This window comes from Erigeron canadensis, unplaced genomic scaffold (assembly GCF_010389155.1).
Source record: "Erigeron canadensis isolate Cc75 unplaced genomic scaffold, C_canadensis_v1 Conyza_canadensis_unscaffolded:146, whole genome shotgun sequence".
NCBI classification, from domain to species: domain Eukaryota; kingdom Viridiplantae; phylum Streptophyta; class Magnoliopsida; order Asterales; family Asteraceae; genus Erigeron; species Erigeron canadensis.
Genome location: NW_025215544.1, coordinates 15,911 through 33,304, shown reverse-complemented (window position 1 = coordinate 33,304; position 17,394 = coordinate 15,911). Strand labels below are relative to the sequence as shown.

Sequence of the window (17,394 nt, the reverse complement as noted above, 5' to 3'; positions counted from 1 at the left end):
ATATGGGTATTAAACAAAGCATGCAATGGAAAATATATATAATACAAAGTTAAACTACCGAAATTCCAATAACCGAACAAAATCGTATGAATGACCTTTACTACCAAATGTCTTCCAACCAAATGAGGCGAACAACATAATGTAATTGAATTCCATAATTTAAACGACAACCAAAGTTGGGCAAGTCTACTAGCATACATCTCATGATCTAGTTTACTAGTCATGCGACACACACTTACGTTGTGCATATTTCGAATACCATGGTTTAGGCTTGCTTGAGGAAAGACACCACTAGCCGGAGATCTCACTTTTGATCAGCCCTCTTTCACTCTCAATTCAAGTGAGTCATAGCCCCCTTTCAAACTATTTTATGTGTTTTAACTATCGGGGTGAAAAGCATGATATATAAGCTAAATTGCTTTTATTATTACAAATATATGAAATGATTCTTGATATTATGATTATGAAATGAAATTGTTTCGTATGTTCATTATGATAAATGATTTATATGATGAGCTTGAGTTCTGTCAAACCGCTTTCTTCGGTTCACTACTATTTACTCCGATTATGGAGGCCTGTAGTTAGTTAGTTGCGCAACTAGGTTTCGTCCACCCACCCAATTGTGTAACGGTGGAAGGTTGGTTGTCTTTGTGACAACCTCCACTTCCAGTCCGACCACGGGTGTTCTAGCTACCTTACTTAGGTCGTCTCCATGGCACGACCCCTTTTTATTATTATTGTTACGGCACTTGATTGACAGCTCGTGCAAGATTTATCTATTTATTATTGGACTTCGAAAAAAATGGTAGTAGTAGTGGCTCAAGCATTTACTCATCAAGGTTGATTGAATTATACCCTCGTGGTTATATGATAGAAATTTTACTACGTTGATTATAGTAAGTGGAACATACGCTTTCCAAATGCGACATTGGAGGTATACATGGAAATTTTGGTGACTCTCAAATTTTTGGTTATGATGGATATATATATACACTTTATGTTGTTAGTTAAAAACCTATGAACTCACTCAACTCTCGTAGTTGACACTTCTTCTTCTTCATGCTTTTCAGGTTAAAGATTTAGGTGCGTAGCGTGGACCACCCTTTTGGACTCTAATATGCTTGTATGGTTGGACGAGTATTGCAAACATTTAATCATTTTAATTATGAATTTGGTTGTGTAATGGATTTGGACGTCATCTTTAATTTGTAATCTTTTGGATTTTGAATGTCATTTGAAAACTTGAGTTGATGTTTTATATTTAAATCTTTTGTACCATGTCGTTCTGTGGCATCTCGTGTTTCCGCCTTAGTCGGGGTGTTACAGAAAAATGGTATCAAGAGCCAAGGTTATAGAGAATTTTTGCTATAACCTACGTATTTTCAAAACGAGTCGAATATTTCTTAAACAATTGAGTTGATCATAAAGTATTCTTGTTTTACTTATGCATAGCCTGATCAACTATGCCTAATTAAAAATTTAATATGGAATGATCGAAATAGTTGTTTAAGGAATATTCAAAAAGGAGTCTTTTGAAAATAAAGCTTTAAAACGATTCTTGGTGCAAAAGATACATAACCAAATCCAATGGTTGCATTACTTATTAGAACCCTTAGTTAATACCCCCACTTGGCTAGCATTACTTTGCCTATTTAGACATAATGCACAAGTTAAATTCTAGTCATTTCGTTGATTCTAAATGGTCGTGTGGGTCATGAGTGTCGAGTTGGTCGTTGATAGTCTTACTAATTATTGTTGGGTACGTCGGTGGTGGATGTTCATAATGTTGTTCGGTTGTCAAGCTTGTGAGTCGTAGGTCGAATTGGTTGGTTGTCGTCAAATGATTAAGGTCGTCTCGGTCCGTCAAGTCGTCTTGCTGTCCGCAAATGGTCACATGGGTCGTCAATGGTCAAGTCGGTTGCAAATGGTCGTCTAAGCGTCAAGTGGAGTCGTCATCTTATGCTTTATGTGACTTGTGTAGGAATATTATGTCGCAAAGGAGTGAAGCCTCAAGAAACTCCAATCAAGTAAGGGACATTTATGCATTCGTGGACATGGTCAGGGAGAGGCGACAAGAACAAGAAGAAAGCGAGGAGACGGAGCCCACAATGGACTCCCAACAGCCCCCACAACGAGAGGAGGAGGAGGAGTCCGAGCCCACGGAAGACCCATCAAATGGTGGTGGTGCTAGAAGCGTTGCTTCTAGCCAACCGGTACGTCGTTTGCCTACTCCACCACGGCCACCATCAGCCCCTAGAGCTCCCACACCGCCGAGACAAAATGCGGCCATGAATGTAAGCGATGGACGCTTCCCAACTCACGACCCATACTTCCATCCACGCCTCCCCCGCGATCATCCTTATCACCTTGGGCCAAGACTAGGAGAAAACCCCCACCGTCCTGTCTATGGAATACCCCCTCCACATCCCATGGGTATGACTCGGGAGGAAAGGGAACGAGTGTGGGACATAGCCGGTGGGCTAAGGGATGCCCGAGTGAGGGTTCGACATCAAGAAGTCATGATGGAAAGAACCTTGGGAGCCATGAGGCGAATGGGAGAAGATACCGGCATGGTAATAGATGGAGTGCGCCGGATTTATGAAGTGATATTCATAATGGGATGTATTCTTGCAGCGGTGTGTTCCATTGTGGTAGTTCTTGTGCTTAGGAAATGACCCTAAGGATGTTTTGTTCATGAACTTATTCGGTAGACAATTATTTGTACTTTGTTGTGATTTCCTTGAACTTGTTTGTGATTGTGTGACTACGATCACTTGTTTGTGGGCTTATGGCAATTTTGTAAACTGATGCTGAATCATTGGAATGGAAGCTTGATGCCTTTTTGCTTTTATATGATGTGTTAATCTATGTGTGTTATGGTTATACTTGTTACAAAGTGAAAAGTTACAGCAGGAAATCAGTTCTGACCACTTTTGGTAAAACGGCCATATCTGGAGTTCTATTTGGTCTTTTGACCTGATTCCAATTGGAGATGAAATCTAACTCATGGGGCTACATTTTATATTTTATGAGTTTTGCCCAGTTCGTCCATCTTGGGTCACATTTTTGAGCTTCAAGTTCGTATACAGATTCTGGAAAAATCTGTCAAAAGGCCCAAAAACAAGATGGACATGCTTTAAGCTTACCCAACCACTTGTAATTCATAATGATAAGTAGGTTGTGATTAAAGGAAGGAAAATGAATTTAGGAATATATAGGTATACCTATGCATACAAACGTGGCCTTATTACACTAAGTAACCTAAACGAACACGTGTGAGATCGGAAGTTGTGAGTCGGGTCCATGTCACATAATCCTTTATACAAATGACTAAACTATGTTCTCCTTTGTAGAGACATGGCACCACGAAGGACCGTTGAAGAGACAAGCGCTGAGGCTAGACGCCAAGAGGAAGAAGCTCAACGAAGGGCTGAGTTGGCGACTCTCATATCTCAACAAATCAATGCTGCCATGCCAAACATTGCCACTCAAATCGCTGAGAACGTGACTGCTACCATCAACTTGGCAAGAAGGCAAGAAGGTGGAGGAAACGCCACTGACCGAAATGCTTACAAGACTTTTACGTCTTGCAACCCCAAAGAGTTCTATGGGACGGAGGGTCCCGTTGGGTTACTTACTTGGTTTCAAAGCATGGAGGCAATCCTAAATATCATTGATTGTGCGCCAGCCGACCGCGTCAAGTTTGCGGCAAGTAAGCTCCAGGGGAGGGCACTCACATGGTGGAACCTCCAAGTCACCACGAGGGGTGCCGCCACGATGAATGCTTTGACCTGGGAGCAGCTCAAGGAGGAATTGAAAAGGGAGTATTGCCCTAGACCTGCCGTCCAAAAGCTGGAAATTGAGTTTTGGAACCATGCCATGAAAGGAATGGAGTTAGAGACATATGCGATTCGTTTTCACGAGTTGTGTGTGCTGGTACCTGATATGGTGACTACTGAAGCCAAGAAAGTTGAGAGGTATATTTACGGATTGGTACCGGAAGTAAGATTGATGGTCACGGCAGCAAACCCCACCACACTGGAAGAAGCAATAAGTTTGTCAACAAGATTGGTTAATGACTTGGTCAGGACTGGGAAATACTCGCGAGGCGAGTCAAGTTCAAGGCAAGGAGGAGGAAGCCGATTTGGTGATCGTAAGGGGAATGGGCCTGATAAAAGGCAAAAGATTGTAAGGAATTATGGAATCACCAATGGTGCGGCACAAAGATGTAACCGATGTGGCAACACCCATCAGGGGGAATGTAGGCTATGCTCGATTTGCCGCTCATTTGGACACCTTGCTGCCACTTGCCGTAGGGGAACAAGAGTTGGAGGAAACCGGGGAACTTGTCATGAATGTGGAAGCACGGAGCATTGGAGGAATGCTTGTCCTAGGTTGGGACGAGCTCAAGGCAATCGAGGGAATGGAAATGGAAACCGTGGCAACTATAGGAATGTTGGAAATCGTGGGAACCAAGCAAACCGAGGCAATAATGGGAATCAAGTGAACCGAGGTAATGGAGGAAATCAAGCAAACAATGGGAATCAAGGAATCAATGCCAACCAGAATCGTGGGAACCAAGGAGGTCAAGCTAGAGGACGCGTGTATGCCATGGGTGCGAATGAGGCACGTGATGACCCAAATGTCATCGTAGGTACGTTTCCATTAAATAATGTTTATGCCTCTATGCTATTTGATTCTGGAGCCGAAAGAAGTTTTATTTCTTTTGAATTTAAGGAAATGATTGGTAAGAAACCTAGTGAGCTTGATGAAACTTACTATATCGAATATGCTAATGGAAACGAGTATAAGGCCAAGGAAATTATTTTTGATTGTATGTTGACTTTAGACGAGGAGGATTATAGTATAGACTTGATTCCCATTGAGATAGGAAGTTTTGATGTGATAGTAGGAATGGATTGGTTGTCTAAGATGCGTGCAGAAATACTTTGCCATGAAAAGGTCATTAAAATTCCCTTAGATAATGATGAGGTGCTTATAATACAAGGCCATAGGGCGGGGGTCCAAACCAAGATAGTGTCATCTATGAAAGTAAGGAAATATTTACGTAAGGAATATCACACATACTTGGCACAAGTAGTGGATAAGCAAGTAAAAAGTAAGGACCCTCATAAGGTCATGGTGGTTAGGGACTTTCTAGATGTGTTCCCTGACGAACTACCTGGACTCCCACCCACGAGGCAGGTGGAGTTTATGATTGATTTAGTTCCCGGGGCAGCCCCCGTAGCTAAAGCACCGTACAGGTTAGCGCCCTCCGAGATGCGAGAACTTTCTGAGCAATTGCAAGAATTGCTTGATAAAGGCTTAATCCAACCTAGTTCTTCGCCATGGGGTGCTCCAATTCTTTTTGTCAAAAAGAAAGATGGATCTCTGAGGATGTGCATAGACTATAGGGAGTTGAATAAGCTGACGATCAAGAATAGGTATCCGCTGCCACGAATAGACGATTTGTTCGATCAACTTCAAGGAGCGTCGCATTTCTCGAAAATCGATCTTAGATCCGGCTATCATCAGTTGAGGGTACGAGAAGAAGATGTACCTAAAACGGCTTTCAGAACGCGCTATGGGCATTACGAGTTTCTGGTGATGCCATTTGGTCTCACAAATGCGCCCGCCGTTTTCATGGATCTAATGAACCGAATTTGTAGGCCATACTTGGACAAATTCGTCATAGTATTCATTGATGATATTTTGATATATTCTCGTAGTAAGGATGAACATGAGAAGCATTTAAGAATAATATTGCAATTACTTAGAGACGAGAAGTTGTATGCTAAGTTTTCTAAGTGTGAATTTTGGCTCCGCCAAGTTCAATTCCTTGGACATCTCGTAGACGAAAAAGGAATTCACGTCGACCCATCTAAGATAGAGGCGATTAAGAAGTGGGAGGCACCAAAGACGCCAACGGAAGTGCGTAGCTTCCTAGGATTGGCAGGTTATTATCGAAGATTCATCCAAGGATTCTCTAAAATTGCGGTACCTCTGACCCAATTGACCCAAAAGTCAAGAGAATTCATATGGGGTGAAGATCAAGAGCAAGCGTTCCAAACGCTTAAGAACATGTTGTGTGAAGCACCCATACTAGCGTTGCCGGATGGAATGGAAGGATTTGTGGTATATTGTGATGCGTCGAATAAAGGACTTGGATGCGTGCTTATGCAAAGAGACAAGGTCATTGCCTACGCGTCTAGACAATTGAAGCCACATGAGAAAAATTATTCGACACACGATCTGGAGTTAGGAGCCGTAGTATTCGCCTTGAAGATATGGCGACATTATCTCTATGGCACTAAATGCACCATATTCACCGACCACAAAAGCTTGCAACACATCTTTGATCAAAAGATGTTGAATATGAGGCAAAGGAGATGGATGGAGCTGCTGAATGACTATGAATGTGAAATCAAGTACCATCCGGGGAAGGCAAACGTCGTTGCCGATGCACTTAGTAGGAAGGTGAATACTAAGGTGCCAAGGGCAAGAATCAGCTACTTACAAGTAAGAATGTCTCTAAGAGATCGTTTCTTAGGAGACCAAGCAAAGGCCTTTGAAGGGAAGAACATTAAGGATGAAGCCTTGTGCGGTATGGAAATGAGGTTTGACAAGGATGATGAAGGAATCTTATACTTCAAGGGAAGAGCTTGGGTACCGAAGGTAAATGGTTTAAGGGATGTACTTATGAATGAGGCTCACAATACGAAATATTCAATTCACCCAGGCGCGGATAAGATGTATCAAGGCCTAAGAAAGGATTTTTGGTGGCCTGGAATGAAAGGGGACGTAGCCCGATATGTGAGCCGATGCATGACTTGTGCGATGGTCAAAGCTGAGCACCAAAAGCCATCTGGTCTTTTAAAGCAGCCAGAGATTCCCGAATGGAAGTGGGAGCAAATAGCAATGGACCTAGTGACAAAATTGCCTCGAACAAAGAAAGGTCATGATGCTATATGGGTGATTGTTGATCGTCTTACGAAATCAGCCCATTTCATCCCCATCAAAGAAGATTGGAACACCGAGCGCCTAGCTCGCTTGTACGTCGAGAAGATTGTAACACTACATGGCGTGCCTTTGTCCATAATATCCGATCGGGATGGTAGATTTACCTCACGTTTTTGGGGTCACGTGCAAGAAGCTATGGGCACAACACTAGCATTAAGCACGGCTTACCACCCTCAAACGGATGGACAAAGTGAGCGAACAATACAAACGTTGGAGGATATGTTAAGAGCCTGTGCATTAGAATTTAATGGAAGCTGGGATGAGCACTTGCCTTATGCTGAATTTACATACAATAATAGCTATCACTCTAGCATACAATGTGCACCGTTTGAAGCTTTATATGGACGCAAGTGTAGGTCTCCGATGTGTTGGATAGAGACGGGCGAAAGAAGTCTAGCTACCGTCGATTTTGTCCAAGAAACAACGGACAAAGTAGCTATCATTAAAGAAAAGCTTAAAGCCGCCAGAGATCGGCAAAAGAGTTATGCGGATCAAAGAAGGAAGCCCCTAGAATTTGAAGTCGGCGACAAAGTGCTCCTAAAGGTGTCGCCATGGAAAGGAACAGTGAGATTTGGTAAGAGAGGAAAGTTAAGTCCTCGATACATTGGGCCATTTGAAATTGTGGCTAGAATAGGCCCCGTGGCCTATAAGTTGAAATTACCCCAAGAAGTGGGAGATGTTCATGACACTTTCCATGTGTCAAATTTAAAGAAATGCGTGGCGGATGATTCGAAAGTAGTTCCACTCGAGGAACTACGAGTGGAAGATAAGCTCCAATTTCGCGAGGAGCCAATAGAAGTTCTTGACCGCGATGAGAAACGCCTTAAGAGGAGCAAGATCCCTATAGTTAAAGTCAGATGGGATACAAAGCGCGGACCCGAATTTACATGGGAGCGCGAGGACTTCATACGTGAGAAATATCCGCACTTACTCCCTAAGCAAACTCAAATTCCGGGACGGAATTCTTCTAAGGGGGTAAGGATGTAACAACCGTACTTTTAATATTATATATGTGCTAGTTAGGTTATCTATGTTCCCGCAAGCCATAGTTATACTTGAAGCTAGTAGGTAATGCCCCAAATTAGTAATCTAAAGCTAATAATATGTATAAGAATTTCCTAACGAAAATACCTCGGAACGAAAATTTTTAGAGGTGATCAATCGATACGATAATAACAACTTAAGACTCCCAAATTGAGATACCAATCAAAAATTCCTATGGAATGCCCAACAAATCAAAAATAAAACCAAATCAAGAAGATATGATCATGATAAATAAAAATTTTCAACTAAAAATATAATTGGAAGAATTATGTACGTAAAAGCGTCGAAAACTTAATAAGTAAGCATATAAGCTTAAAAATTAATACAAATCTACAACCAATGACCTATGTAATCAACTAAAAATACAAAAATATATCCATACACATAAATATACATGACTTATACACATATATACATATTCCTAACTAAAACAACCAAATACTTACATTTAACTAACTAAACACCTACAAAACAAATACAAATTTACATATACTTACACTTATACTTATACACTAATTTTATACAAAAAAAAAAATAAAAACTCTTCAATATTTCCCCCCCCATGGCCGGCCCCTTTCCCCCCTCTCACACTCCACATTTTGAATATTACTCCTTCCAACTCCCCCTTGAAACTCACACAAAACACACTCTTCACTTTCTACACACACCAACTTTATTTTCTCTCTCAAAAACTCTCCTCTCCTCCCTCTCTTCTTCTTGATTTCGGCAGCCACAAAACAAAGGGAAGAACAAAGCTAAACTCATCTAAAAACTTGTTAATAATAAGGGTTTAGATTAGATTAAGCAAGGGTGGTGTTAAGCTAAGGTTTAAGGGTTAATATAAGGTTGAATCAAGGGTTATTTGGTTCAAGAAAGGCCACGATTTTCTGCCATCTTTTCTTCATCTCAAAGTGTTCTTCAAGGGTATATATCTTCATCTCTTTGTTAGATTAATCTTATTCTAGTTCATATTAAAAAGGTTTTATCAAAAGTCCATGTTTTCTTCATGTTTCTCTTGAATATACACTTGGTGAGGGCAAAGTTGATAGGATCCTTCTTTCCATGCTCATGCATGTTGAATCCATGAAGAAAGATCCAAGGATTCAACTAGTTAAAGACCCAAAAGTGTAGTTACATATTATATAGCTTTTGATATGATTTTTCCTTTGAAAGATGGATATATTCATACATATTATGAAGTTAATATTTCTGGAAATATTTATAAAAATATAGATTTTATTGATAAAGTGTTGGATCTATGAAAGTTAGCATCAAAAAGGTGGATATGTGTTGATTAGTTGTAAAGTAACTTTTTATATAAAAAGATGAACATATTTTATATAATGTTTATGTATATTTCTGGAAAATTTCATAAAAATACATTTTTATGTTGATGGATTGTTGTTGGATAAAGATTTGTTGTTAAAAATGATGAGATGATTACATGCATGCTAGATTTAAGAAAGTTGGATGGTTGTTTGGACTATGAGGTGAAGCTAGACTTGTGTCAACTGAAAAATAGGTTAAAAGTCATGCAAATATTCTGGAAAAATTCACAAAATATCAATTATATAAAGCTTGGGTCAAAACAAGTTAAAATATGCTTGAAATCGAAAACCGAAAGCTTGTTAAAATGCATTTTGAGCACACACATGCACCATAACTTTATGACCATGAAAATGTGATGAACATACTGGAAATATGACATATTAAAAGTATAAAACTCAATTCATTTGATGCATGGCAAGAATAAGCTCAAAAACCGTCTTTTCGGGTCAAATAATCACTAACCGAAAGCACTAAATTGCACATATCACACCACCACCACCATCACGACTTGAACCACCAAAATATGATGAACTTACTGTGAATGTTGAATTTAGGATGAAAATCCATTTTGAAGTACCTTAATAGCCTAAGAAATGAGGCTAAAATCACTATTTCGGTAAACGATTTTCAATTATAAAATCCTCAATTTAAGCAAGACACAAGAGAGGTTGAATGGTTACAGATTTTTATTGATAAAAGGTGCCTAAAAAGGGCTGGAATTTTTGGACTAAAAATCTTGTGGTGATTTGTAAGGATTTCTATGATTTAATGAATTAAAATGGTAATTAAGAGGTATATAAATTAATAAATAAACTATATAAACCATGAATCTGATCAAAGCCACTTAACCAATGATAAAAGTGACCAAAACCTACTGGGGAAAAATAACTACAAGCAAGGGAACAAGAACTATACAATTTAAAAGTAAATTATTAAGTAAAAGTCACTAATTAATCATTATGATTAAATAAATAGAAATAAGGCACAAATAAATATAAGAATCACAATGTTACAAATAAAAAGGCTTGAAAATCAGTAGATAATCCATCTATAATTATCTATGAATTTTAGAGGTAATTTAAGGACTTAAAAATAATTATAAGGAATTGTTTAATTAATAAACCAATAAAATAAGTAAATAAATTAATTAAATAATATTAAATTAAAGAAATAATTATAAATCAGTAACATATATTAACATTAATATTATGAGAACACAAATGTCAAATATGGGTATTAAACAAAGCATGCAATGGAAAATATATATAATACAAAGTTAAACTACCGAAATTCCAATAACCGAACAAAATCGTATGAATGACCTTTACTACCAAATGTCTTCCAACCAAATGAGGCGAACAACATAATGTAATTGAATTCCATAATTTAAACGACAACCAAAGTTGGGCAAGTCTACTAGCATACATCTCATGATCTAGTTTACTAGTCATGCGACACACACTTACGTTGTGCATATTTCGAATACCATGGTTTAGGCTTGCTTGAGGAAAGACACCACTAGCCGGAGATCTCACTTTTGATCAGCCCTCTTTCACTCTCAATTCAAGTGAGTCATAGCCCCCTTTCAAACTATTTTATGTGTTTTAACTATCGGGGTGAAAAGCATGATATATAAGCTAAATTGCTTTTATTATTACAAATATATGAAATGATTCTTGATATTATGATTATGAAATGAAATTGTTTCGTATGTTCATTATGATAAATGATTTATATGATGAGCTTGAGTTCTGTCAAACCGCTTTCTTCGGTTCACTACTATTTACTCCGATTATGGAGGCCTGTAGTTAGTTAGTTGCGCAACTAGGTTTCGTCCACCCACCCAATTGTGTAACGGTGGAAGGTTGGTTGTCTTTGTGACAACCTCCACTTCCAGTCCGACCACGGGTGTTCTAGCTACCTTACTTAGCTACCCCTTTTTATTATTATTGTTACGGCACTTGATTGACAGCTCGTGCAAGATTTATCTATTTATTATTGGACTTCGAAAAAAATGGTAGTAGTAGTGGCTCAAGCATTTACTCATCAAGGTTGATTGAATTATACCCTCGTGGTTATATGATAGAAATTTTACTACATTGATTATAGTAAGTGGAACATACGCTTTCCAAATGCGACATTGGAGGTATACATGGAAATTTTGGTGACTCTCAAATTTTTGGTTATGATGGATATATATATATACACTTTATGTTGTTAGTTAAAAACCTATGAACTCACTCAACTCTCGTAGTTGACACTTCTTCTTCTTCATGCTTTTCAGGTTAAAGATTTAGGTGCGTAGCGTGGACCACCCTTTTGGACTCTAATATGCTTGTATGGTTGGACGAGTATTGCAAACATTTAATCATTTTAATTATGAATTTGGTTGTGTAATGGATTTGGACGTCATCTTTAATTTGTAATCTTTTGGATTTTGAATGTCATTTGAAAACTTGAGTTGATGTTTTATATTTAAATCTTTTGTACCATGTCGTTCTGTGGCATCTCGTGTTTCCGCCTTAGTCGGGGTGTTACATCCAAGATCCATGGGTATGAATTGGCTAGCCACAATCTACGTCGTTTTAACAAAAATCGCATCGAAATCGTCGTTTTTGATCAAAATGCGTCCAAATCCAACCCCGAACAGGTCTAGCTCGACCTCTACCTGGTCTAGCTCGACTTAGGCAGGTCTAGCTCGACCTAAATCAGGTCTAGGTCGACCTCTTCTGGTCTAGTTCAACCTCTCATAGGTTTTGTCGCTTAAACGTCTCGTAAAGTTACTAGCTTGACCCGAAATGACTTGTTTTAACTCTCGGACCCTTAAGTATTGGGGAGAACTCATTTTGACCTCTGTCCAGGTCTAACTAGACCTGTCATGGTCAAGTTCAACCACTTCCCTACTCATATAATCGATTTCTTTGGCCCTTTGTGTCCATACGCGCTTAACCGGTTCTTAAAAATGACTAATTTTCTCAAAAAGTGTAGTTTTGGTCCAATTGATTAACGTATGATTAAATGGTTTCAAAATAACATTTTTGGGCTGTAGTTGGTCGAGTTCAACCATAAGGTTGAGCTCCACCTCAACTCGTTTCAGTTTCGTAAGCTTCTCGGTTAAAATCTCCGGTTTCGTCTAATTTTGATTAAATTCGAGTAAAACTTATTTTGGGCTATGTAATGATTTCAAATCAGGTTGTATTGATAAAATAATATATTTTAAACTTAAGAAAGGTCATTGGTGCCAAATCCAGACTCTTGTTCGGTTTATTCGAGTCTCGTAAATTTTAACAAACGTCATTTTAAAAGTTAAATAAAGACATATGGATTTAAAGGCATTCCTAATAGGCTAAGACTTAAGACAAAAGACTTTCATTGTGACTTGCCATGTACTATTGATAGGTGTTGATTGTCGTGGACTTTGATTGTGCTTGTCGTGCTCGTTCGTTATACTTTCATAACACCTTTCAAGTGAGTTTCGTAGCCCCTCTTTTTACAAGTTTTGGGGTGGAAAGTATACTTATTTTCAAACAGTTTTGTCGGTTTCTGTTTTGTGTTCAATATCGAGCCTGTGCATATAGAATTACTTGTGCCATTTGACATGCTTTGATCTTATTGTTTGTGTGTGATTATGTGTTTGTTTATTGTGCTTTGGACGTACTTATTGTATGAGTTGAGACTTGAGACTTTGGACTAAGGCAGGTACCGTAAGGCCGGACTTTGAGACATTGAGACATTTGGACTTATTATGGCGTAACTCTACTCGTTATATATTGAACTATTACTTGTTTAGACTTAAAAGAATCGACAAAAGACTTATTTCTTTTATTAGACTTTTGACATAGAACCTACGAACTCACCAACCTTTGTGTTGACACGTTTTAGTATACTTTTCAGGTGCTCAGGCTAATCAGGGATAAAGGCTGCTATGCTAGGCTGGACTTCGGAGATTAGTACTCCTTAATAATTGTCAGACTTTGAGGCTACATGCCTTGGATTATTTCTTTATGGACTTGATTGTAATAAACTATTGTAGCACTGTTATGACTTGAACTCATACTTTTGGATTATATTCTATTTCATTTAGCAGTATCTATGTAATTCCATGTCGTGCTATACTTTTCATCACACCTCATGTTTCCGCCAACGGTGGGGTGTTACATTCTTTAAGAGATGTTCGACTCAAATTTTGAAAATACGTAGGTTATAGTAAAAATTCTCTATAACCTTGGCTCTTGATACCATTTTTTTTGTAACACCCCGACTAAGGTGGAAACACGAAGTGCCACAGAACGACACGGTACAAAAGATTTAAAGATAAAACATCAACATTAAGTTTCAAATATCATTCGAAATCAAAAGACAATAAGTTCAAGATGACATTTTAGAATCCATTACATAACCACAATCCATAAATGAAAGACAAATTGTTCGCATTACAAGTCCACCGAATAACAAGCAAACAAGGTCCAAGCTACGAACCTAATGCTCTAAACCTGAAAAGCATGAAGAAAAAGTGTCAACTACGAGAGTTGAGTGAGTTCATAGGTTTTTAACTAACAACATATGTTTATTCCAATATAATTAGAGATAATGAGTCATAAAACTTCCAAGTATTCTTCCAAAATATTCATTTCCAAAAACATATGTTCAATTCATAATATCCAACATAATAACATTGATTTCGTTTAGCCACGAGGGCATATTTCAAGTAAATCTTGATGAATAAATGCTTGAGCCACTACTACTACCATTTTATCAAGTCCAACAATATATATAATCATTTCATAGCACAAGCTATCAATCAAGTGCCGTATTAATAATAGGGTCGTGCCATGAAGACGACCATTTAAATTTAAGGTAGCTAGAGCACCACTATGGTCGGACTGGAAGTGAAGGTTGTCACGTAGGCAACCAACCTTCCACCATTACACTTATGGGTGGGTGGATGAAACCTAGTTGCGCAACTCTCTAACTACAGGCCTCCACTTTCGGAGTAAATAGTAGTGTACCGAAAGAAAACGGGTTGACAGAACTCAAGCTCATCATAAAACATTTATCACATTGAGCATACGAAACAATTTCATTTCATAATCATATTATCAAAAATCATTTTACATATATATGTATATAAAAGCAATTTCATTTATATATCATGCTTTTCACCCCGATAGTTAAACACATAAAGTAGTTTGAAAGGGGGCTATGACTCACTTGTTTCAAGTACGAAAAGGGTCTGATCAAAAGCGAGATCTTCGGCTAGTGGTGTCGTCCCTCAAGCAAGCCTAAACCATGGTATTTAAAATATACACAATGTAAGTGTATGTTGTATGAACTAGTAAGCTAGATCATGAGACGTATGCCAGTAGACTTGCCCATCTTTGGATGTTGTCTAATTATGGAATTCAAGTGCATTGTATTGTCCACATCATTTGGTTGGAAGATATTTGGTGGTGAGGGTCATTTATATGATTTTGTATGTTTATTGAAATTTCGGTAGTTTGACTTTGTTTTATATATAATTTCTTTTGCATACTTTGTTTAATAATCATATTCGACATTTGTGATCTTATAATATAAATTTTAATATATAATTCTGATTTTTATTTATTTATTTATTCAATTTAATATTATTTAATTATTTATTTATTCATTTTATTGATTTGTTAATTAAATAATTCCTTGTAATTGCTTTTAAGTTCTTAAATCATCTTTAAAATTCATGGATAATTATACTTGGATTATGTACTGATTTTTATGCCTTTTTATTTGTAATATTATGATTTATATATTTATTTGTGCATTATTCCAATTAATTTTAATAATAGTGACTTATTTAGTGATTTTTACTTAATAAATTGCCTTTAAATTGTATGAACTTGATTCTTCACTTGTAATTGTTTTTCTCCAGTAGCTTTTGGTTACTTTTATCATTGGTGATGTAAATTTAATCAAGTTCATGATTTATATAATTTATTTATTATTTTATATGTATTTTAATTACCATTTTAATTCATTAAATCACAAAGATACTTAGAGATCACCACAAAAGCTTTTGTACAAAAATCCCAGGCCTTTTAGGCAACTTTTATCAAGATATATTTATATCAATTCAACGTCTCTTGTGTATAGTTTATTTGAGGACCTTATGATCAAAAATCGTTTACCGAAAATGTATTTTAAGCCTCATTTTTAAAGCAGTTTAAGTACTTCCAATTGGATTTTTGTCCTTGTTTCAACATTTCCAGAAAGTTCATCATATTTTGATAGTCCAAGTTGTGGTAGTGGTGGTGGTGTGATATGTGCAAATTTGTGCTTTCGGTTGGTGATTATTTGACCAGAAAAAGTGATTATTGAGCTTGTTATTGTCATGAGTCATATGACTTGAGTTTTATACATATGAAATAACTTATTTCCAGTAGGTTTGTCATGGTTTCATGTTCAAGAGATTGTGGTGCATGTGTGTGCTCAAAATGCATTTTTGCAAGCTTTCGGTTTACGATTTCAAGCATATTTTAACAAGTTTTGATTCAAGCTTTATATCCTTGACATTTTACAAATTTTTCCAAAACATTAACATAAATTTTAACCTATTTTCACTTAGAACAAGCCTAGCCTCATCTCATGATTCAACAAAAGATCCTACCTTCTTAAATCTAACAAGCATGCAATTATCTCAACTTTTTAACAATAAATCTTTATCCATCTTTCATTCCACTACAAAACAATATTCTTTTCTTCAAAAGTTCCAGAAAATATGAACACAAAAATTATATAAAACATATTCATCTTTCATCAAAAAGTCTCTTTACAAACTATCATCATATAACCACACTTTTTTTGATGCAAACTTTTATAGATCTAATTATTCAACCATAAAAGTATATTTTTCTTTAAACTTCCAGAAATCATATCTTCAAAATATACATAAATATAACTATCTTTGAAAGGAAAAATCATTTTAAAAGCTATATAATCTATAACTACACTTTTGGGTCTCAAACTAGTTAAATCCTTGGATCTTTCTTCATGGATTCAACATGCATGATCATGGAATGAAAGATCCTATCAAATTTGCCCTCATCAAGTGTATTTTTAAAAGAAAACATAAAGAAAACACAATCTTTTGATGAAACCTTTTTAATATGAACAAGAACAAAACTAAACTATTAAAGAGATGAAGATTATACCCTTAAAGAACTCTTTTTGGTGATGAAAATGGTGCAGATTTTCGTGGCTTCTTGGCTCCAAATAACCCTTACTTCACCCTTAAAATAACCCTTACTATGTAGCTTAATGTAACCCTTGTTTAATCTAACTTAAACCCTTATTATTAGTATATGTTTAGATGGATTTTGCCTTGCTTTTGCCCTTGTTTTTGGGCTGGCCGAATTTGAGAGAGAAAGGGGATGAAGGAGAAGAATTTTTGAGAGAGAAAATGAATGTGTGTGTTGGAAGTGTAAAAGGATTTGAGTGTTATGTGATGTTGGTATGAGAAAACACTCTTAAAGAAACTAGTTGAATTCTAATTGGTGGAGTGGTATTGAGACTTGGGGGACGGTTTGGAGAGGGAGGAAAGGAAGGGATTTTTTTGTTTGAATTTGTAATTTAAGTGTATGTATGTATGTATGTGATGTAAGAGTAAGTACTTGTACCTAATGTACTAGTAGTGGTCCAAGGTTGTTTATGCAATACCCATATATGCATGGCCGAAATTTTGTATGTGTTTATATATTTATATTATTTCTTTTTTTTTTTTGTTACTTAAGTCTTGTCATAAACTTGTACTTATTTGGACATATATATGTACACTTATTATTATCCAAGCATTTTTGTACATAAGGATTTATATTATATTTTTAGGATGCTCATTGATGTTTCATGACCATATATAATTTACTTGGCTTGATGAATAAATTGTTGGACATTTGTAAAAAAAATTTATTGTTATCTTAACTTGTAAGACTTATATTGTTATTTATAATTTGATTAAATTTTAATTAA

The 17,394-nt window shown here is 36.8% G+C and overlaps 2 long non-coding RNA genes across 2 annotated transcripts; both read left to right on the top strand.

The window, feature by feature from the left end:
• Window positions 1-300: 300 nt before the first annotated feature.
• LOC122584237 lies at window positions 301-1,198 on the top strand. Its single transcript, XR_006321488.1, has 2 exons — window positions 301-340; window positions 1,071-1,198. It is a non-coding gene; the product is annotated as an uncharacterized LOC122584237 (long non-coding RNA).
• A 9,722-nt stretch (window positions 1,199-10,920) lies between these two features.
• Window positions 10,921-11,805, top strand: LOC122584238. The gene is made up of 2 exons (XR_006321489.1): window positions 10,921-10,960; window positions 11,678-11,805. It is a non-coding gene; the product is annotated as an uncharacterized LOC122584238 (long non-coding RNA).
• The last annotated feature ends 5,589 nt before the right edge of the window (window positions 11,806-17,394 follow it).